At 40.5% G+C, this 20,266-nt stretch overlaps 1 protein-coding gene across 1 annotated transcript in view; it reads right to left on the reverse strand.

The window, feature by feature from the left end:
* The window catches only part of LOC145438096 (uncharacterized), a 367,020-nt gene that overhangs the window by 330,818 nt on the left and 15,936 nt on the right, over positions 1-20,266 (reverse strand). The gene's annotated exons all lie outside the window — the stretch shown is intronic.

Consider the following 20,266-nt stretch of genomic DNA (forward strand, 5'->3'; position numbering starts at 1 on the left):
TTTAAAGGTCAACTGCATGTTCGAAAAGACTTTTGCTTATTTCGTAGATTATGTAGTTAGGAATAAGAAAAAAATAATGAAAATGAAAATTACGTGATAGTTTTCAAGTAATTTGAATTACAAATCGAAATTCCGAAAAACGGACCCGAAATCATCCAGCCGTGAAATGACGTCAGGTAGTTGACACAACAAAAATCCTTGTTATTCGTGTTGGCTGTTAGGTGGGATTCGTTGCTTAGATTTGCTGTGGATTTGGGTCATTGAGTGAGTTCATGAAAGCTGTGAAGGAGATATTTATAGAGTCAGATATTATGTCGCGTATGGTTGCTCCAATACGCAATATGCCGTGCCTACAATGTCTTTGCATCGCTGCCAAAATCCATCCATATACCGCCAGGCGACCGGACGCCGTTAACACCAAAGTGCGGACTTATAGACAACCAAAGGCAGAGACATTTTCAGTGACGTATCCGAGATACGCAACGCCCAATAAAGTTGACTACTGACCACGGGCAACTCTCACACGCAGTGCCGTTCATACTTTATTTTCACGCACCAGTGAAATTGTGGTAATGACAGAGGAACGCACTTCTAAAGCTATACAAAGTGTCCAAAATCGGTAACTGAAAATGTACTGTGTCAGCTAGTATTCTAAGAGTGTAACTAACCGTTTATAGTAGTATTGACTGTGGTACGGTAGTCATCAAAGTAGTTATTGTTTACACTCATGTGCAAATAACTGAAATAAGTATGCCCTGAAAAACTTTGAGTAGAAGTGTACGTAGTCTGAAATAAAGCCACTTAAAAATCAATCACGAAAAAAGATGTATAAAGGCATTAGTTAATAGGAGTTTGTAACCTGCTGACTTCATGATCTATAATGGTTATGTCGCAGACCTCATTTTAATGGAAGAGTTGCTATTACTTTTGAAAATAAACTTCTGTCTGTGTACATGTGTAGTCATATAATCATATTAGTTACTTAAGTTACTGAATGAGGAGTGTCAGATATCAGTGAAACCTCTCAAGATATTGACAGCTCAGTAAAATATGAAAACGTATCACTATCACCATAACAGTCGAAAAGTTAGGTAGGATGCAGTTGGCAATCTTTCATTTTTATGATACTTCGGAACAGCATTTGGTATACTGCCTTTTATTCGACTTTGTTATAAAACTCTGCAATGTTTTTACACCTGCTTTAGATTCCTGCAATGAAGAAGTTGACGCATGCATTCAAGCAAGTCCAGATACGGCGGAGTCGACCAAGTCTATTGCGATGGCTCATCCTCATTCAACTAGCGGCATCGTGAAAATTAGTTGAAGCTATTGCTGGACTAAAGAAGCTATTGCTGGACACAAAACTCTATATTTCTCTCCCTGACACAGTAGTACTGTTGATGGATTGGTTATGTTGCATTTATTATTTTCAATACAATTATTCCTTCGCGAAGCAGTGCAAAATTGAAATCCTTTGAAAGTACTGGACGTGGATTTTGATCGGATGCACAGACAGGATTTTTCGTTGGTTTGTGTTGCAGAATCCCAATGGCCAGCAAACAAAATTTCCGTACAGTTTTTCTCAGCTTCCTGAAAAGCATAATTGTTGTGTTACTGGCGGGTAATTACTTGGCACCCGACTCAACGTTTCATGTGAATGAGACTCGTTCGCTCATGCATCGAACTAAATGGTATAATTATATGACAATATTCCTGTTGATATCTATAGTGAGACATCTCCAATACTGATTGAAATCCTGGCAATGCTGTGATGCACTAATAATTCATTAGTTGCTCTCCCGCTAATAGTTTGCATAAGTTGGCAACCTCTATCCTGTAATTGATAATACCAAGATTCATAACTGAAACGAGGTACTCCACCAAATTACACATACCGGTGTATTTCATTTGGTCTAGACAAGCGGCTTAAGCTGAACAAGCTAGGCTGATCATACTATATATTACTAACCTCCTTAGGTTAGTCATCAATAATCATACTTGAACGACCCCTCGTTTTCGGAGCAGCAAGGAGTTTCACCAGGGTTGTAACCAAGTCACATTGTTCCGAGTCACCAGTCAATCTTACTTTTGTGGTTTTGACTCGAGTCAAGTCGAGTCATTTTCAATTCATCACCGAGTCGAGTCCGAGTCCAAGTCACCGTTTAAAAGCTCAAGTCCGAGTCATAGTGTTATGACTCGAGTCGAGTCCAAGTCAGGGCGTTGAAGTCGTGTTCAACTCCAGTTTTCAATCCTGAATTAGCTTATAGCTTATAGAGAATCAACGAATTCATTCTACGTGCTATCGGATATAGAACCAACGAATTCACGTCTAGATACCAGCTGATAGAGAATCAACAGATGCATGTTTATGTAGACGTACAGTTTTTCTTTCACATTATAAGGTGGTTGACTGAGAAAAGGTCAGCTTTCCTGCTCAGCTCCCGAAATAGCCGCCGGAGCGTTACTAATATGAGAGGAAATTTTGGATTAACTACAAATAGAGATTTTGCCGGCCGCCTCATGATATTGTTATATTGTGTAAAAATATGATTCACAGCAAATTTGGCTCAATTCCAACTAGAAAGAGCGAATTTATTAGAGTGGAATATTTTGGATATGAAAAAATAGTCGGCTTACTACTAGCATGTAATTATATTATTAATTGAAATAATTTCTCACCAAAAACACTACCTTTATTTTCAAATATAAAATTTTCTCCTCTCATATCATTGATTCTACTCTTTAAAATTAAGACCAGTGGAATAAAAAAGAAGTTATTTTTGATCAGCCGTATTGTACAAACATCACACAACATTAGCCATTCATTTCTCACGTGCACAATGCTCATACCTAACAAAACGTCAAATGGACGGAGGGTATTGTGTGTTTTCACAGACAGCAGATCAAATCAATGAGTTACACTTAAAAATACTAAAGTGGAAAGGAGATTCTCATATATCTTAAAGCAGCATGGCCTTGGAATAAATCCGCATCCACTGGATACACGTTCCACTGGTGCATTAGATGCAGGAATTGAAAATCATTTTTGAACCACACTGAAGAGTATTAGATACTCATCCATTCTAGTCGCCTAAAAATGCAACGAATCGTGGTCTTCAAATCTACACATGAGCGTATCAGTCTTTTCCAAGTAGCCTACTTGACCATCTGAGTCGTTTCATTGGCTCTAATTGAACTTCGCTTCGCTTGTTTGCTTGTATAATTGAAAGTCTTGAGTATTGCGGAGGATCTATTACCTTTTCATCACTGGATGATTTTGTACATGCATTGCTACTATGTACCATTGTCTTTTGTTGTTTCTGACGGCATATCCGATATCACACAAGTGCAACGAATGCAGTGGTGACAAATAGCGATGTCGACCGAATTCGTCACATGCGTTGATCTAACCATTGTGATTCGCAAATTTCTTCACCTTCAAGTCATATAAAATAAGCCGAGTCAATGACTTGAGTCGAGTCATGCGTAATGACTCGAGTACAAGTCGAGTCAATCCAAATATTGACTCGAGTCAAGTCGAGTCACAAAAAAATCGTGACTCGAGTCTGACTCGAGTCGAGTCATGACTCGAGTCATTACAACCCTGAGTTCCACCGATATGAGATTGAGCACATCAACACTTGATACATGTCTAGTTTAAACATTACTTTCGTAAGTAAGGGCAAAAAGCATGCTGACATTCGTCATCTGAGTACTCGGACTCACTTGGTGAATCCATTACAAGCGAAACCTCCGCGATAACTAACTAATATAATCGCCCTGCGGCTGCAAGAGCACCAGCCCTACAGCATACATCCGCAGCGGCCAGAAGAGATGTCAACTACATGACGTCACAATGAACATTTCGCTTTTTCGGTAAACATACCAATATTGGGACTTTCAGTCCAAATTACGGCAATTTCCGATTAGTTTGAAATACGGAAAGTCAGCAATTTCGGTATGAAAAAAAATTCTGAACATGATTAGAGGAAGTTGTCTATAAGATGCAGTTGACCTTTAAGTTATCAAGTGTCCCATTAAAAAGGCAACTTTTTCGCTCGTTTTGATTTCAACTACTTCAGTAAAACCTGACAAGTTGTTGGGTTTTGTACAAGAACGTCTACTAGTGCTTGGATGGCCAGGTCTTAAAATCGGTTTTGCACTCCTATCCAAAATACAGCGTATTTTACGCGAGCGAAAAATGCTTGCTGGCAGAAATCGTTTTTGAGAGCTAACAAATGTTCCGGAGGCTCCAGTTTGTCGGAAGGGTGAAAACCTACGTGTTTGTTTTGAGGCTTTTGCGTGATGTCGTGGAAAATTAGGTCCAAAACGATCAAGGAGAACAGGCATATTAGATCTCGCTACCTTATGATACGTTGTTACAACTTGTGGTCTGTTTTTTGTTTTTCGATTTCCCATTTTCTGTCTCTCGAGTATATAAGAGCAAATAAATTCACGGTACTCTGTCTGTGTGTTCGGCTCTTTAGCTCAGTCTAACTAGAGAATTCGTAACAGTTTATTAACCTCAAAGCAGCTTTTTAGACTGCCACCTAAATTTGAGTTTTGTGGCATCTGGCGACCCGAGTCTCGCACATGAGAAGGAATTCATTTTCAATATAACAGTAGTATGCAACGATTTTGCGGACATGTAATGTACGACATACAGAACGCGCGCGCCACAATTCTACGCAACGCAGCCCTCAAAACATGTCTGACGCACGCGATTTCAAATTAGGGTGATTAACTTCCTTTGCGTGTCGCATTTGTACTAGTGTCTACTCAGATTTCAAGAACGAGACTATTCCGTGCCGACAGCGGAGCATATCCATATCGAAAGGTTTGGCCATACAGCATCGGTCATTTTTGGCCAGGGTTTTGTCGCCACTTATGTTTTTGGCACCGCATTTTATCAGCGGTATGATGCCCAAAACTTTACGTCTTCATATGCCACGGCGCAGAGGGGTTGGCCTCGTATTGAATTAGTCTCATATACCTGAGCTCGCTCGTTGCACACCCCTACACTAGTTCATCCCAACGGTCTTCGTCCATGTTTCGAGTAAAACCATTCGGACAAATTTCATCATCAAATCAAGTCAAAGGTCGGCAGATTCTCATAATCAAGTCATCTTTCTGAGTGTGTCGCTTATTGGCTGCAGTTTTTATTTCATTATTTGTTTCATTGCTGGCGCGATCGCCCGACGCCGAGACCCATGCATTTTAGAAGGTTTCGAATGCTGAGCATCACAGCAAGTCAAAACGTAAATGATTTAATTCGGATCGCCAGTGTGATTTTAGATTGGCAACCAAATGAAGTTTATTACTTTTAATGCTGTACTGGGAGGAATTGTTTCGGGCGTGCGCTAGGTAGATTCGCTCTCTGTATGTGAAGAAGTATTTAATTAGATCCAAAAATACCCTCTGTTGAGAGAGCATTCCTTCTTTTGGTGAGGCAATTCATGAACTCCAATAAATTTAATTGCATCAATCACCCCAGAGAGAACATGCATATTCTTATCTACAAGCTCATTGTGCTTGCAGACAGATCCGCTATAACTTTCACTGAGCTTTAACATTACATTTACTCTGCCTAACAATTTATATTTAACTGCACTAGCCATGTGCACTTGGGATATTTGGTGTCTTCACACGCTTTGACAAATGCTTCAAATCACGATACCCAATTTTGTTACAACGAGAGCCACTGCTTCTGGTAACTGCTCTGTCGAATCAAAGACAGTAAATGCCAAACAAGTGGTTCTTTCCTCGCTGTACGTCAGTCATTCATTTTTATCGAAATACACCGAAGAAAAGGTACGATTGCGTTTTTCTCCGGCGTACGATTGGATCAATGGACAATTTCTAGGCTGATAAGGACTTAGTCGCTTTACCTCTATTTTTTGCTCTAAAGGCAACTGCGTAAACGATTCAGGTTCCCACTTGACCTGACTAATTATCTGCAAAAAAGACTCGAACTTGAACTGGAAAGGTCAACGAGTTCGGACACATGCGCAATTGTGATCTCACAGATTTGGCCTGTAATATTGAATCCAACTCATCAATTTTAATGGTCTTTGAAGAACTAAGGATTAAGAATAGAAGCCTCGGAAATTCGGTCTCGGAACAACATAGGAGATTTTTGCCTGGAAACCGAAGACTGTGACACAACATATGCGACTTAGAGTCTATAAGTCTGCTGCGAAATCGCTGTTGGAAAATATACCACTGAATATATGCTTAAAGGAAAGCAATAAACTTAGTACACTACTACATGACAGAGGTGGTCAAAGTAGTCACCGTCGCTACTCAAATAGAAGTAGAAGTAACGCCGGAATTTCTACTCAAGTAGAAGTAGGAGTGGTGGTTCACAAGTAAGTAAGTAAGTAGATATTCTACGCTTTATTTTGCCTACAAAACTGAAAACTGTCAAGTAGAAGTAGAAGTAGTCTAAAATCACAACTACTTAAAAAGTAGTATGAGTAGGCAAAATTTACTTCAAGTACTTCAAAAAGTAGAAGTACTTCGTTACTGACCACCTCTGTACATGACATCATCGAGAAGTAGCATACGCAATCTCATGATCCATTCCGGTATGCCACACTGTCAAAATCAATACAAACAGACGAAAACCGAATTTTGACTAAAATATATCGAGGAATAGGCTGGCCAAGTGATCAGCTCTTAGCCAACATCGAAAATGAAATAGCTATCGCACCTGACAAGGGATTGAAAGCAGGGCTGTGAAGTCGCAGTCGGAGTCGTGAAAACTGTGGTGGCTGGAGTCGGAGTCGTGAAAAAAAATACTGACTGGAGTCGGAGTCGGAGTTGGTGAAAATGACCGTGACTTCGACTACGACTCCAACTTCTTGATCATGTAAACAGTTTCTAATATTAACTATATTGGGATTTTTATGTACTATCAATCACTGTTATCGGTAACGATACAGATCCGGGGCGGCCATACCGTTCCCCGCAGGCCAAATGTGGCCCGCGAGTAGGTTTTGTGTGGCCTGCGAGGTAATTCTCGAAATTAGATATATCATCAGGTAAAATGGCAAGGCTAACCAAAATTTAATTAGCCTGACCGCGAAATTAGATGATGACTAAAACACCAGTCTCGACGAATTGGCGTAACCAGACGCCAGGCACATTCAGCGCAGATCTTCGTATATGACCACAAAGTAGAATATTCCGTAGCATATTTATTCGACTTGAAATTTTTCTTAGCACTTCGCATGATTTATTGTCACATTTCTTGCATTTAGTATTGGAAACCTTCCTAGAACTTATAAATACGCTTGATTTACAGAATTGAGTCTAACTATTATACTCGCAATTAAGAGATAACGTGTCGTGTAACTCGGGACTTCGCTTGTGCGCTGGAAGCGAGATCGTTGACGATGAAACATTTGCGCAAATGACAGAGCCATGTTCACCTAAACCAGTGGTTCTTAACCTTTTTTCCTCCAGCGCCCCCTTTCAAAAATTATCGTGCTCCAGCGCCCCCTCATGTTGTAAGGACTGTAATAAAAACAATGGGTAAGAGGGAGCACTTCGTCAGCACCCCTAAAAAAACGATTGTCTTGGGCACCCATAGCGTGATAAACCAAACTCACGAGAGGGCTTGGCCACCAAGAACCCCGTCGCGTGATTTCGATGGTCAGCAAAGTTTATGTGGCCGGGTTGCCTTAGGAGCCAAAAGCTTCTATAATGCATGGATGAAATAGGTTGTATTTGCATATATATGTCACTATAAACTTTTTATTCTCTCAGCCCACGTAATCAGATTTACCAGTAGCGCTGAGTGAGCTGTTGCATTGGAAAATGAAGGCCACGTAATTAATAATTGAACAATGAACATATTTGGGCGTGCCCGTTGGTATAATTAAATCGTTACATGTTATTTTGTTACTTCTTGTCCGCTATATAGTCAAAAGTTATTGAAACGGATAAACGTATTAAACTGAAGTAAGCGCGTGATTCAAAATTGGTATTTCGTCACTGGCAAATAATTTTCTCCGGTGGATGTTATTTCTGTGGGGAGCAGTTTGCGACTACATGATAATTCGGCACCAGCGATTTAAGCACCTTTGGACAATTAGACGTATTTACATCGATTGTTACGCTCAACATAAGGGCAATCCTCTTCAGCTAAGGGTTTCTCGCTGACGATCTTTTGACACACTTCTCGGAGTCCCATATTGACCGGAACTTCCTATGTCTTTGTGCATCTTGGCGTGGTAATGGCCGAAGCCGAAATGCTTATTTCTATTTTCTCTAATTATGCGTATTCTTCCTTGAGAAAGTCGTAGAGACATGATGTTCAATTTATGTTCATTCACCGAAATAATTTAGGGCACACTTCGAGCCAACCGATTGGGGGTTTGGGTTGCAGCAGTTTCGGTCTTGGTAAGAGGTCAAAGTTCAGTCGGCCTTTTTGGGACTTTGGTATTGGAAATATTTCGCGGTTCAATCGCGCCCGATCACCATTCGACTATAATAAACAATATAATATTTGTGTGTGGTATATTCAGGGTCAAATCGAGGTTGTTATATCAACAATGGGGCACAGTCTCATACCCTGTGGTTCGAACCCTCCCGAATTCACATCGGGGATTGGCAATACGGGGAAATTAATGGTATTGGATTTTGTCTTAGTGCTTTGTGTTGGATTTTGTCTTAGTGCTTTGTGTAACTATAAGTAAGTCAACGGATGATTGGATGCATATATCTGCTCACATTGAATTTAATACTGTACCCAGTTATTAATTTTAGCATGAATGTATTCCAAACAAAGCAACTCATATTTATATAACGTTCATGTGAGGTTGTGAACCACAACACGAGATAGTATCATCCTTTATGATACGATGGAGAAATATTTTGACGATTTAATTGGCGATCTAAAAGTACGCGCAATTCGTTTCATATGAATTATAATAACTCGCTACATTCATGAAAACATATGTAGCAAACATCGTCACGCAGCGCAACCAAAAATTTCAGGAATTTGACATGTTTTGTTGGATGTTAATTTGTTCTGAATACTGATTAAGGATATTTCCTACTACCACATAATCTACGGCGAAGCCATTTTTCTTCAGCGCCCCCTTATCGCCCCCCTGAGCCCAGCGCCCCCATATCGCCCCCTGAGCGTTTCCGCCCCCTTCAAAATCGCCAGCGATCCTTGGGGGGCGCTGGAGGCAAGGTTAAGAAACATTGGTCTAAAGGGAGATAGACATGCAATGTCATTTGTTATTAAAGAAGCTGAAGGGAAATACGAAACCTTATGTAAGACTGTTATTTCTGTATGGGTGACATTCCAAGGTTCAGAATAACTAAAAAATGACTTGACATTGCATATCCTTCTGTGCCATCTACTCCTAAGCACCTGTTCCGCATTGCAGTAAGTTTTCACTGCCAAAACTATAATGCAACAAATGTTCCAGAAGACTGGGCAGGGCCTAAAGATACAGAAAATGACTCCTATGACGACTTCAACATCTCCCATATAGATATAAATCCAAAACCCCACATTCATAAATCATAACCAACACGAACTTGATGATTTAGTCGGGAATAACTAAATTAAATGCAAAAATTCTGACTCCAAGGTTGAAACTAGGGAACGACGCCCTTCGTCGAGGAAAGGGCATGGTTGATTCTCACGGTATTCCGTAATACCAGCACATTCCTCAGTTTATAGACCCAAATCATGCAAACCAAATCACGTCGGAAAATTTTTGTGTTTCCATCCTTTTATAATACATGGTAGCAACTATTTGTGCATATTCCTTCGTTTTGTTAGTGGATTTGTAAGTCCAATAGGGAATTATGCGTATTATTACAGGGCATTTTTGAGTAGTTCTCAAAGACTAGGGCAGTTGACTATCGTTGTATAATTTATGCCAACATGGTGCAAAGTAATTCATGATTTCTTAAAAAACTCTTAGTGGCTAGCTAGTTGAAACGAGATGTTTTGATTTAAAAGACTCTCCCAGAAGTCTTACCGCAATGTGATTCCTGCCCAATGCTATGAATATCAAAGCGGAGATTCTCTCTGGTACGGGTAAACAGCAGGAGTAAATGGTAGCCTGCCGCTTCAATCAGTACTCAAAAAGTAGCTCTTGGTTGCAAAAAGGTTGGTCACCCCTGATATACACAATACGAACAGTCCAAATCCGACAACGCCCAACACTTTAAGCAAAAGACATCTGATCACGTACTATGAAAACTACATCCTTGTACGTACTCAACGCGAATCAATTAAGTAATAATTGGAGACTAGATATAAGAAATAGCACACTCTCCCCCCGTAAAATGTTTCTGATACAAGTGTGTGATATTTTGTCAATAACAGGATACTGCGCCATATCGATCTACTGCCTTCCGAGAACGCGTTAAACGACGACGCGGTGGTCTTTCAGGCTCACTCTTTCGTTGTGGATTTTCGCTATTTTCATCGGCGGTGCTGGTGGTAATGGCGTCATCACGAACCGCGGCAAACCGCGGCGTCTTCGATAGGGAGTTGTCCACCTGAACAATCTTTGCTTGGGTCGTAATTGTTTCGAAGCGACACTCCGTTGTTAATGAGTGCCGATATAGCAGGCGTCGAATCCTGTCTGCTGCACTAAAATCTGCAACCGTGGACTAGGCAAACCTTATGCGTATCAGTCTTCTATTCTATTTAATCCAACCAAATGACACCAGTCGAAGAATAATGTAGACTTGAGATTCCGTTGTTAGAAATACAAAAATGCTAATGCAAGCGAGATTCGCAATAGTGCTTGCTCGTCCGTTGCTCGATGGAAAGGAGGAGGATGCAACAGCAACAAAGAAAATATATAGGCAAGCGAATAGGAAATTGGAACAGTAATCATGCAAATAATCAGGATTAAAATCAGACAATTAGAATGATAGAACAGTAGTCAAATAATCAGGATTAAATGAGACAATTAGAATGATACAGCGAACTAGAAATAAGGACAGTTGAATTGAAAACTGATTCCTCTAATAACATCAAATAGAGAACAACAAATAACATGCGCAATCGCCAACAGTAATTACTTAATGAAAGACATTCACACCCATGGTCAAACCACTAGACGCGCGCAATTCCAGTCCTTCTTTCATCACTGAGGTATATGTTAACTGCTATCAATGGACGGTCTTACATTGTTGGTATAGCGTTCCTGCTGCTGTGAATACGTCTAATTCACCAAAGACACCGCAAAAATAGTCAACCATGAATTTATCAAGACGGCAACAGTCTTTTCATAGATCAGCAGCCTTTTTCAACTTCTAAACGGGCTCTATACAGACTGTAAATGGCCCCATTTTAAAGTACCGGAATAGTTTTTAATTTTTCTCTTATCTGGCTTAGTTGGTTAATGCAAGGAAAACTGCAATGCGAGTCTCGGCAGTAGCACTATTAGCGCGGTTTATTAACAATCAAATCAATACACCACGAGACTGCAGATAGGCATGTATCAAAACGACTGAGCAGAGAATCGTTACTGAGTGGGAAAATTGGCCTCGGCTCTTAGACTAGTCTTTGAAATTTATATAGCCGCAGTCCTATTATTGGTAGAATATTTATTAGATGAATCCACCGCAGTTTGCAGTCCGCAGGCCTTTCACCCAGCCTTTTTACCTGAAAATTAAGACGCCAAAAGTCTACTTTCAAACCCTAACCAGCTATGCACTTAACTGGTCAGAAAATGCCACATTGCCATATTGCTCCCTGACTCCGGCCCTCTACAAACACACAGAGGAAGAATGTTTGTAAAAAAATAGTTTATTGCAGTCATATATGACGAAAAAGACATTTACTGCATGACGAGTTGCACATTGAACTCGATAACTATAGTGCACGTAACGGAAAAATGATATCAACAAAATATGTTGTGTAGAACTTTGTTAGTATAAACATCGAACTTCAAATGGTATGGTGCATATCAGGGTTGTAATTAAGCCGTTTCCATGTGCGGCCACTACTTGGCTTAGCCCGCATTGGCTGAGCCAAGGAATGGTGGCCGCGTTTCCTAGTACATGATCATGATCAGCAGCCGATAAACGTCGGTGAACAAAAATTGACAATCGGTACCGGTACTTAGTGGTGAAAAGTTCGTGCTGGAGGATATCGACGTTAAAGTACCAGCTAAATAGTTTGTGGAATTCAATAGCTTTTAGAGATGTTTCTGTCAAGATACCCGGAGTGGTGAACAAGGCCTATACAGCGAAAATCTTCCAAAGGGAACTTTTGCTGTAGGGTGCTACAGCGCATAGCTATGGATAATATCAGGACAGTATTTAAATCAGCAACGTTGATATCCCGCCGAGCATTGTTGTTAATACGTCCTACCAAATACCGCCGATGTAGCGAAGGTCGCCGTACCATTGCTGCCTATCCTTTCAATCCTGACTATGATTTTATAGGCTACAAATTCGTTTCTTTTTGCATGTTTCAAATATTTTGTTTTTTAATAAAGAAACCATCAATTCAACAAAGCATCAGTCATTGATATATCCAAACATATTCTGATTGGAATTAGATGTCCGAATATTGGTGATAGGTCGTGAAGGCGGTCCATGGGCCGCGTCATCCACATTCCACATGCTGGCAATTCGTTGCAAATGTCTTTCCGCACACTCCTTCAAGAATTCGAGCTGTTCGTCGAGGTCGTCGCTTATCACTTTCAGAGCATTTATTATTCTTCCAGATTCCAATTTCCTTCTCTTGGCGTTCCTTGGAATACCGTACCTGCATTATAGAAAAATGAGTACTGGTAAAAATCTATACAGTATACATCCTACATACCGCGATACCGGTACCACTTACACAGAAAATCTGAAGAATTACCACGAATGACCCGCCGGGATATCAATAATGGCAGCTGACGTTCCTGGCGCGCCTTCCTATACTCGATAACACAGTCCACTTGCACCAAAACATTGGCATCCTGCTGCGGTTAATGCATCACCGGAAACTCCAGGCTGCTTTCAAATCATTCTGTTTTGTTAACTAACAATAAAGTAATACGTCTATCAATAGTCCAAAGTCCAAGTCCAAATTCAATCATTCCCGCAATTAGCTGATCCTCGATACACAAGAAACGCCCCAGTGACTACGATGTTAAACAGACGACCGTAGCCAAGAGCGGAGCAAGATACTCTGCCAACCGTGAATTACTCTGACAACCGCTAACCGATCGGGGCAACCACTTGGCAGAGTATTTTTGCTGAGTCATGAAAGCTATGCCCATATATCGTCACTCTGTCATCGAAACCTGCACATGGAAACGGCTTAATTGACTCGAGTCGCGAATTTTTGGTGACTCGACTTGACTCGAATCATTTTCCTAAAAATGCAAAATGACTCGACTCGACACGAGTCAATTTGTGTATTGACCAGAGGTGGTCAAAGTAGTCAAGAAATCTACTCAAGTAGAAGTAGAAGTAGCGACGAAAATATCTACTCAAGTACGAGTAGAAGTACTTCTTCCATAAGCAACCTAAAACTACTTGAAGTAGAAGTAGAATTGACTGACTTTAAAAGTACTCAAGTAAGTAAGTAGTTATGAAAACGATCCTAATTTGTTCACATGGATTGTAAAAAGGTGCAAATTGAGCTATATGCGATTGGTGACGAGCTTGAATCATAATAATGCATACCAGCAGGTATCCAATTTTCGATAGCATAAGTATTCGTCCACATCATGGGGTGAAAATGATAGTATTGATATGGAAATGCGATGATAATCCTCTGTTTTCTCGAACAGCACGTTTTAGAAAATAGCATGGTATGGCGTCATTCCCCATATTATAAGTAGTTTAGTCGAAGAGAAATACGGAGAAGATGTATAGTTAATACGGTGTAAACACTTTGCGCGATTAGTAAACGTTAATAATAAATATGGTAGACCGTGAAAATGCCATATTGTGTAGTTTTATTTCCAGAAATTAAAGGCATTACTGCACTTGCTTTTATACTTCAACATGTATGTTATCCAGACAAAAGAACTTATAATAATTATAACTCAAAGTATATGATACTGGGAATTGAAAGTGAAATATAAATACTACTTCTAAACGCAGAAACATGTATTTCATGTTTTTAGTCCATAACGTTTCAAAGATGGTATGCTAAAACAGCTCTAAAACTAAAAAAAAGTCAGAGTCCACTTTTTCAGATTTGGACACGCCATGGACAATTGGACATGCTAGATTACGATATGACAAGTAAATGCTAGATTGCGAAACATCAGTTTCAAACGTTATGATGAGCCATATATACTGTGATGAATTGTTTGATATGGACGAAGGGCGACAATGTGGTGTGAACAGAAGTTTGCCAACCCTCTACTTAAATTGTATTCACCGATACTTTCGTGAAATCATACTGGACACTACACATGCAGCACTGCGCGCGAAGCGCGACGAAAATTCTGGGCTTTACTAAACTTTTATGAAAATTTAATGTTGATACTCCGTGAAAACAGCCCCGAAATTCCTCAGGCTATCTTCCTGATTGGAAGATTGAACTACTTCTACTTGACAAACTGAAAATAGCGAAAAGTAAATAAGTAGATCACAAAATATTACGAAGTAGAAGTAGCGAAAATCAGATCTACTTGAGTAAGTACCAGAAGTAGAGGAAAACTACTTGAGTGCTTTGAAGAAGTAGAAGTACTTCGTTACTGACCACCTCTGGTATTGACTTGCGTCATTGCGCATGACTCGGACCAAGTCATATGATTCGAGACTGGGTCTACCAAGACAGGCATTTCATTGTGATTTCGAAGAAGAGTAAAGTTGTTATCAGCACTGGTACGATACTTGGAAATGCGACCAGAAACTGTTAAGAGTGGAGAAAATTATTATATTGTAAACTCGAAGCATTCGATATCACCGAGCAGAGTTGTAAAAAGTGGGTTTCACATGACATTATCTCGGATCTGAACGGTCAACACAATGACTTGGACTCGGCACTCTACTCCGTGACTTGGACTCGATGTCGAATTGAAAATGACTCAACTTGACTCGAGTCAAAACTATGAAAGTGAGAGTGACTTGTGACTCGGAGCCTTGGGACTTGGTTACAACCCTGGTGCATATGACTGAAAAATATTAGAAACAAAATTTGCAGAACTTGGGGTAAATGTTTGCAAAACTATTGAATTTGAGATTCAGGAAACAAATTTCCTAATATATTATTTCACAATCATTTCTTTCGTCTTTGCAGAAAACAGTGTTCTCTGAGGAAGGAATTTACTAATTTCTGCATATTTTTATGAAAAAGATCACAGTTACCTTGAACGCAACATCTGTACAATCTTTGCAATGATCATGACAAGCGATTCGGGATTTACCTATCACAAATTTCAACACACATAATACTGTACGGCGCAGTTAGATGTGAGCCAATGAGCAAAATCTGGAGCAGCAAAGCAATTGAATACAAAATGAACCACTAGCAATGCAGTTTATTCAGTTTAATCAGCCATGAGGGATAAGCTACACCTAGTGCAGTTTACATTACATAGACACATAGATCCTTGCCAATGACGGCATCAACAAAATATTCAACAACGTATAAGATCGAAAGATTGTATCGTCATCATCACTTTTATAGTCAGTAGTTACCCCAATGAAATAGCACACAGTTGTGCAGATACATTTCATCTACCATCATATTATCGTCCTCGAAAATTTCCAAATCGGATTTCAGTAGCTGTATAGCTTTTGAAAATTCATTAACCGTATTCCCTTCTGTCTTGAACTGCAAACACCCCGCCAAAATGGAGCATAAGATCAATCCCTACCAGGACATATTGTCATAGAACAGGGGCGGGCAACTTCTCCAGTTGGCGGGCCGGATATAGGAAAATTAAGTACTTGGCGGGCCGGATTGTTGAATCGATACAGTATTCGCTTATTTATCCACATATACAAGGAATAAATCGTATTTAATGAATGTATTTTAACGACAGCAATGTAACTTCGAAGCCATTTCTCGTCAATTATGCCGAAGACAATGTGAATTTGAGAATAGCATCGTCATACTGGTGCCGCCGCGTCTGCTTCTCTCTGATCAATCAACACACGGTGCAATCCTTAATTAAGATTTCAAGGCGTTCGATAAGCCCGGTACCCCGAACTTACCAAGATATTCATTCATTAGCGTTTAGTACAGGGGCGGGCAACTTCTCCAGTCGGCGGGCCGGATATAGAAAAATTAGGTACTTGGCGGGCCGGATTGCTGAATCGAGACATTATCCACATGTACAAGGAATAAATCGTATTTAATGAATGTATTTAAACGACAGCAATGTCACTTCAAAGCCATTTCTCGCCGATAATGAAGAAGACAATGTGGATTTCAGATCATCATTGTCATACAGACGCCTCCATGTCTGCTTCTCTCTGATCAATTAACACACGGTGCAATCCTTGATTAAGATTTCAATGCGTTCGATAAGGCCGGTACCCCAAATTTACCAAGATATCAATTCATTAGGGTTGAGTGCAGCGCAAATGCCGATAATGCAAGTCTTCTCGCTTCGACGAACTTACGCGTAAGCTCCACCCTCGTATGCTGCGTACGCACGTATAAAATAACATACAGTCAGGAACGTAACAGCACTTCGTCAGCCCTTCCCCCCAAAACGTTGATATTGGGCCCCCCTAAACACTAAACGTGCGAAGCGCGCAAAAATTTTCATAATTCATGATTGAATCGGTCAATATGATCGGGGATTGCATATATATTGCTATCATTTTGTATCCTCTCTCTGTTCACGTAATCATATTTACTGGTAATAGAGCTGAGTGAGGTGTCTTGGGAAATGTAGGGTCCCTAAATAATAATTAAACATCTTCGGGCGGACCCGTTGGTATAATGACTTCGTTACATGATGCTATTTCGTGGCCTCCTATCTGCTATGTCAAAAGATCGCCCAAACTTACAAAACTAAATGACGCACACGATTTTAAATTGATATTTCTTTACTGGCTAATAATTTTTCCCTTCTGTATGGCATTTGTCTTGTGGGGTTCAGAGCGCCAGGACAGAATCATTCGGCGCCAGCAATTTAGGCGCCAATTGACATTTAAACATATATGTATAATTGTATATATATATATATCGAAGTTTTCGATCAGCACAAGGGCAGTCCTTTTCGACCAAGGTCTCCTCGCTGCTGATCGTTCTGGCACACTTCTCAGAGTCGCATGTTACAGCATGGCCTATAACTTCATGTGTCTTGATGCGTCATGGCGCGGTAATGGACGACGCCAAAATGTCCATTTCTATGAATCATGCGTATTTTTGTTGGGGGAAGGGTACCCAATAATGAAGGTAATTGTCAACATTAAATCGCGCCGAGCGCAAAATTATTTTGAAAAAGTTGCATAAATTTATAAAGAAATACTTCATAATTCATTTAAATTCGCGAAATAATTTTGGGCCCCCTTCAAGCTCTGCTCCCCCCGATTCGGGGGTTTGGGCTGCGGCAGTTACGATTACGATCTTGCATACAGTCACTAAAATTTGACGTTTAAGCAAGAAGTGGGGAATCTCGGCAGACTGCGGCCGCGGGCAACATTATTATGTATGACGGGAAACTGTCCGCGGGCCGGACAAAATCCCGTCGCGGGCCGTATGTTGCCCGCCCCTGGTTTAGTAGGCTACGAGATAGCGTGGTTGGTAAACTGTGTGGCCTGTTCTATCACGATTTGAATTCATGCGGCCTCTACGAAACTTGAAAGTGGCCCGCGACCCCTGGCATAAGCGGTGTCTTACAAAAGCCTAGCAATGTGCCGTGCTACAAGTCGACGGTTACGGAATCAAAAATAAGAAATATCGGCCTGGTGTAAATGGCCATTGTAGTTGACAAACACCATGATTACCATAAATGACATTAGGGTTGACTACATCGTAAATCCGATAATGCAAGTCTTCTATCTTCGACGAACTTACGCGTAAGCTCCACACTCGCTCGCTGCGCATGCGCATACATGTATTGTGTATATAACATACAGTCACTAAAATTTGACGTATGTAAGTATGTAGTGGGGAATACCTGTAGACTGGGGCCGCGGGCCACATTATCATGTAAAACGGAAAACTGTCCGCGGGCCGGACAAAATCCCTTCGCGGGCCGTATCTTGCCCGCCCCTGCCATAGAAGATGGTATGACCAACAGCCTCTAAGAATCTCAGATTACGCAGCTACTCTCAAATATCCAGTTCAGGATCAAGATCATCAAGAGTTGAGACTAATCAGACAACATGGTAAACTTAGTACCTGGCGAGTAGAGCGTTGACGGTCGAGTTAAATGTCAGCTTCAGTTTCAAATGGCTGTCGATTTATATCGCATTCTGATTTCCGGACTGTATACACTTCAAACCACTTGAGGCTTCGTGATCTTGAGATCCTGTCGGATTCGAATATTCTTTCATTTCAAGTTTCAACCAGTCTGCTTATATCGACTGATCTCACGAAGGTACCTGTGTTGCTGCCTCACTGCGTTTCCGCCTCACTGCGTTTCCCATGCACAAAATCTTTTTCGAATCTTCGAAGTGTTCAACACATATGACTAGCAATTTGGTCAGCATCCATCCATTCTCCGTCCCAAGGACGCGATACCAACACCGAAACACCGTCCATTTAAAGCAGTCGACACATACCTCAGTTATGAATGAAGTAGTAGTAGTAGCAGTAGTAGGAGTAGTAGAAGGACTGGAATCGCGCACATCTAGTGGTTTACCATAGACGTGAAAGTCTACCATTCTGCTCAGCCAGTTCCGTCCGTGCTACTGCGGGGTATTCCGAAACCATCTTGCTCCGGCTTATATTTTAAAACTCAACTGGCGTATGATTTCTCTTGTATCTCTCAATCAAAGATTTCCGGTCCAATCTAGTATGACTGCAATATATCTGTGTTGTGCAGAGATGAGCAATTGAGCATGGATTAGAATAAGGATTTGGAAAAAAACGGATTTGTGAAATTTTGACGGATTAGGATTTGAGATTTTTGTTTACATGAATTAGGAATAGGATTGGATTTACCAATTGTCGGAGAGATTAATGACCTGTGGCGAATGTCGACCATTTTTTTCGTCCTGCCGCGATTTTACATAGTTAATAAAGATACTAGGGATGGTGTGAACGTGAGGTTCACGTTCGCGTTCTGTGTGTGAACCTCGGAAAATTTGAGGTTCGCGTTCACAACAGAACCTTGATAGGTTCTGCACTGTGAACCTTTTTCATATATTGCAATTTTCACTTCATTATAACATCTTTGGTTCAAATTTATTGACTTTCAACTGCGGGCCACTCTATGCATGGAGCTGGCAGCATAAACATTCAACACTAAAAGAGCATGCCCTTGACAATCTCAAAATTTTACTTGTATTGTTACAAAAGTTTGCTCGAAATATCCAGCTTTCCGCTTGTGCATATTTAGTGTCACTGTGCTGTGAGCTTGACCCGCAATCACATGACATCAAGAGCGAAATACACTGTATTTTGTCACCGAATGATCCTTATTCAACCAATCCATGAGATTGATATCGTCTACTGATGTAAAAATTTAGCAGGCGTACGGGGTCAATCTGGACTACATATGTATACTGTATCATAAAAACCAAATCCGTGCGACTGGGGTGTTGGCTATACTGCTGTATAACTTGTTAATCGGTAGCAAGTATAGAAACCCATTTTACACTCTGCTCGATATCCCTGTGGCAATACTCAGACGCCGAATACATTGTCCGATCAGGTCGAAATTGTTGGAAAAGCGACGCAAGATACTGATTTTATGGGATTATTATATCATTTGATTGCCCCAGTTGATACATTTGGCGACGTTTCAAACGTCAATATGTACTTAAGTACTGAGCTATTATGTGGCCCTGAGTCGTCGCTCGGTATCGTGTACAGTAGATTAATATAGGAAATCACCTAATTGAAATATGGGGTTGAAATTAGCAATATGACGTCACGTGACGTCATGAGGTTCACGTTCGTGTTCACACAGAACCTTTCAAAAAGGTTCACGTTCACACGAACCTGAACCTTTCAGAGGTTCACACCATCCCTAAAAGATACTTCATTTACTGTGGCACTCATTGATCGTTTTATTTATTTTTACAGAATGATATAGGCGTGAGCTGTAAGCTATAGGTTTCGAAATGAAATTCCAAGTTTGAATCGGATTAGGCTTAGGATTAGGATTGGATGTTTCGGATTTGGATTGGATTAGGA

This window comes from Botryllus schlosseri, chromosome 4 (assembly GCF_051294905.1).
Source record: "Botryllus schlosseri isolate E-star chromosome 4, Bs_hap1, whole genome shotgun sequence".
Classification (NCBI taxonomy): Eukaryota; Metazoa; Chordata; class Ascidiacea; order Stolidobranchia; family Styelidae; genus Botryllus; species Botryllus schlosseri.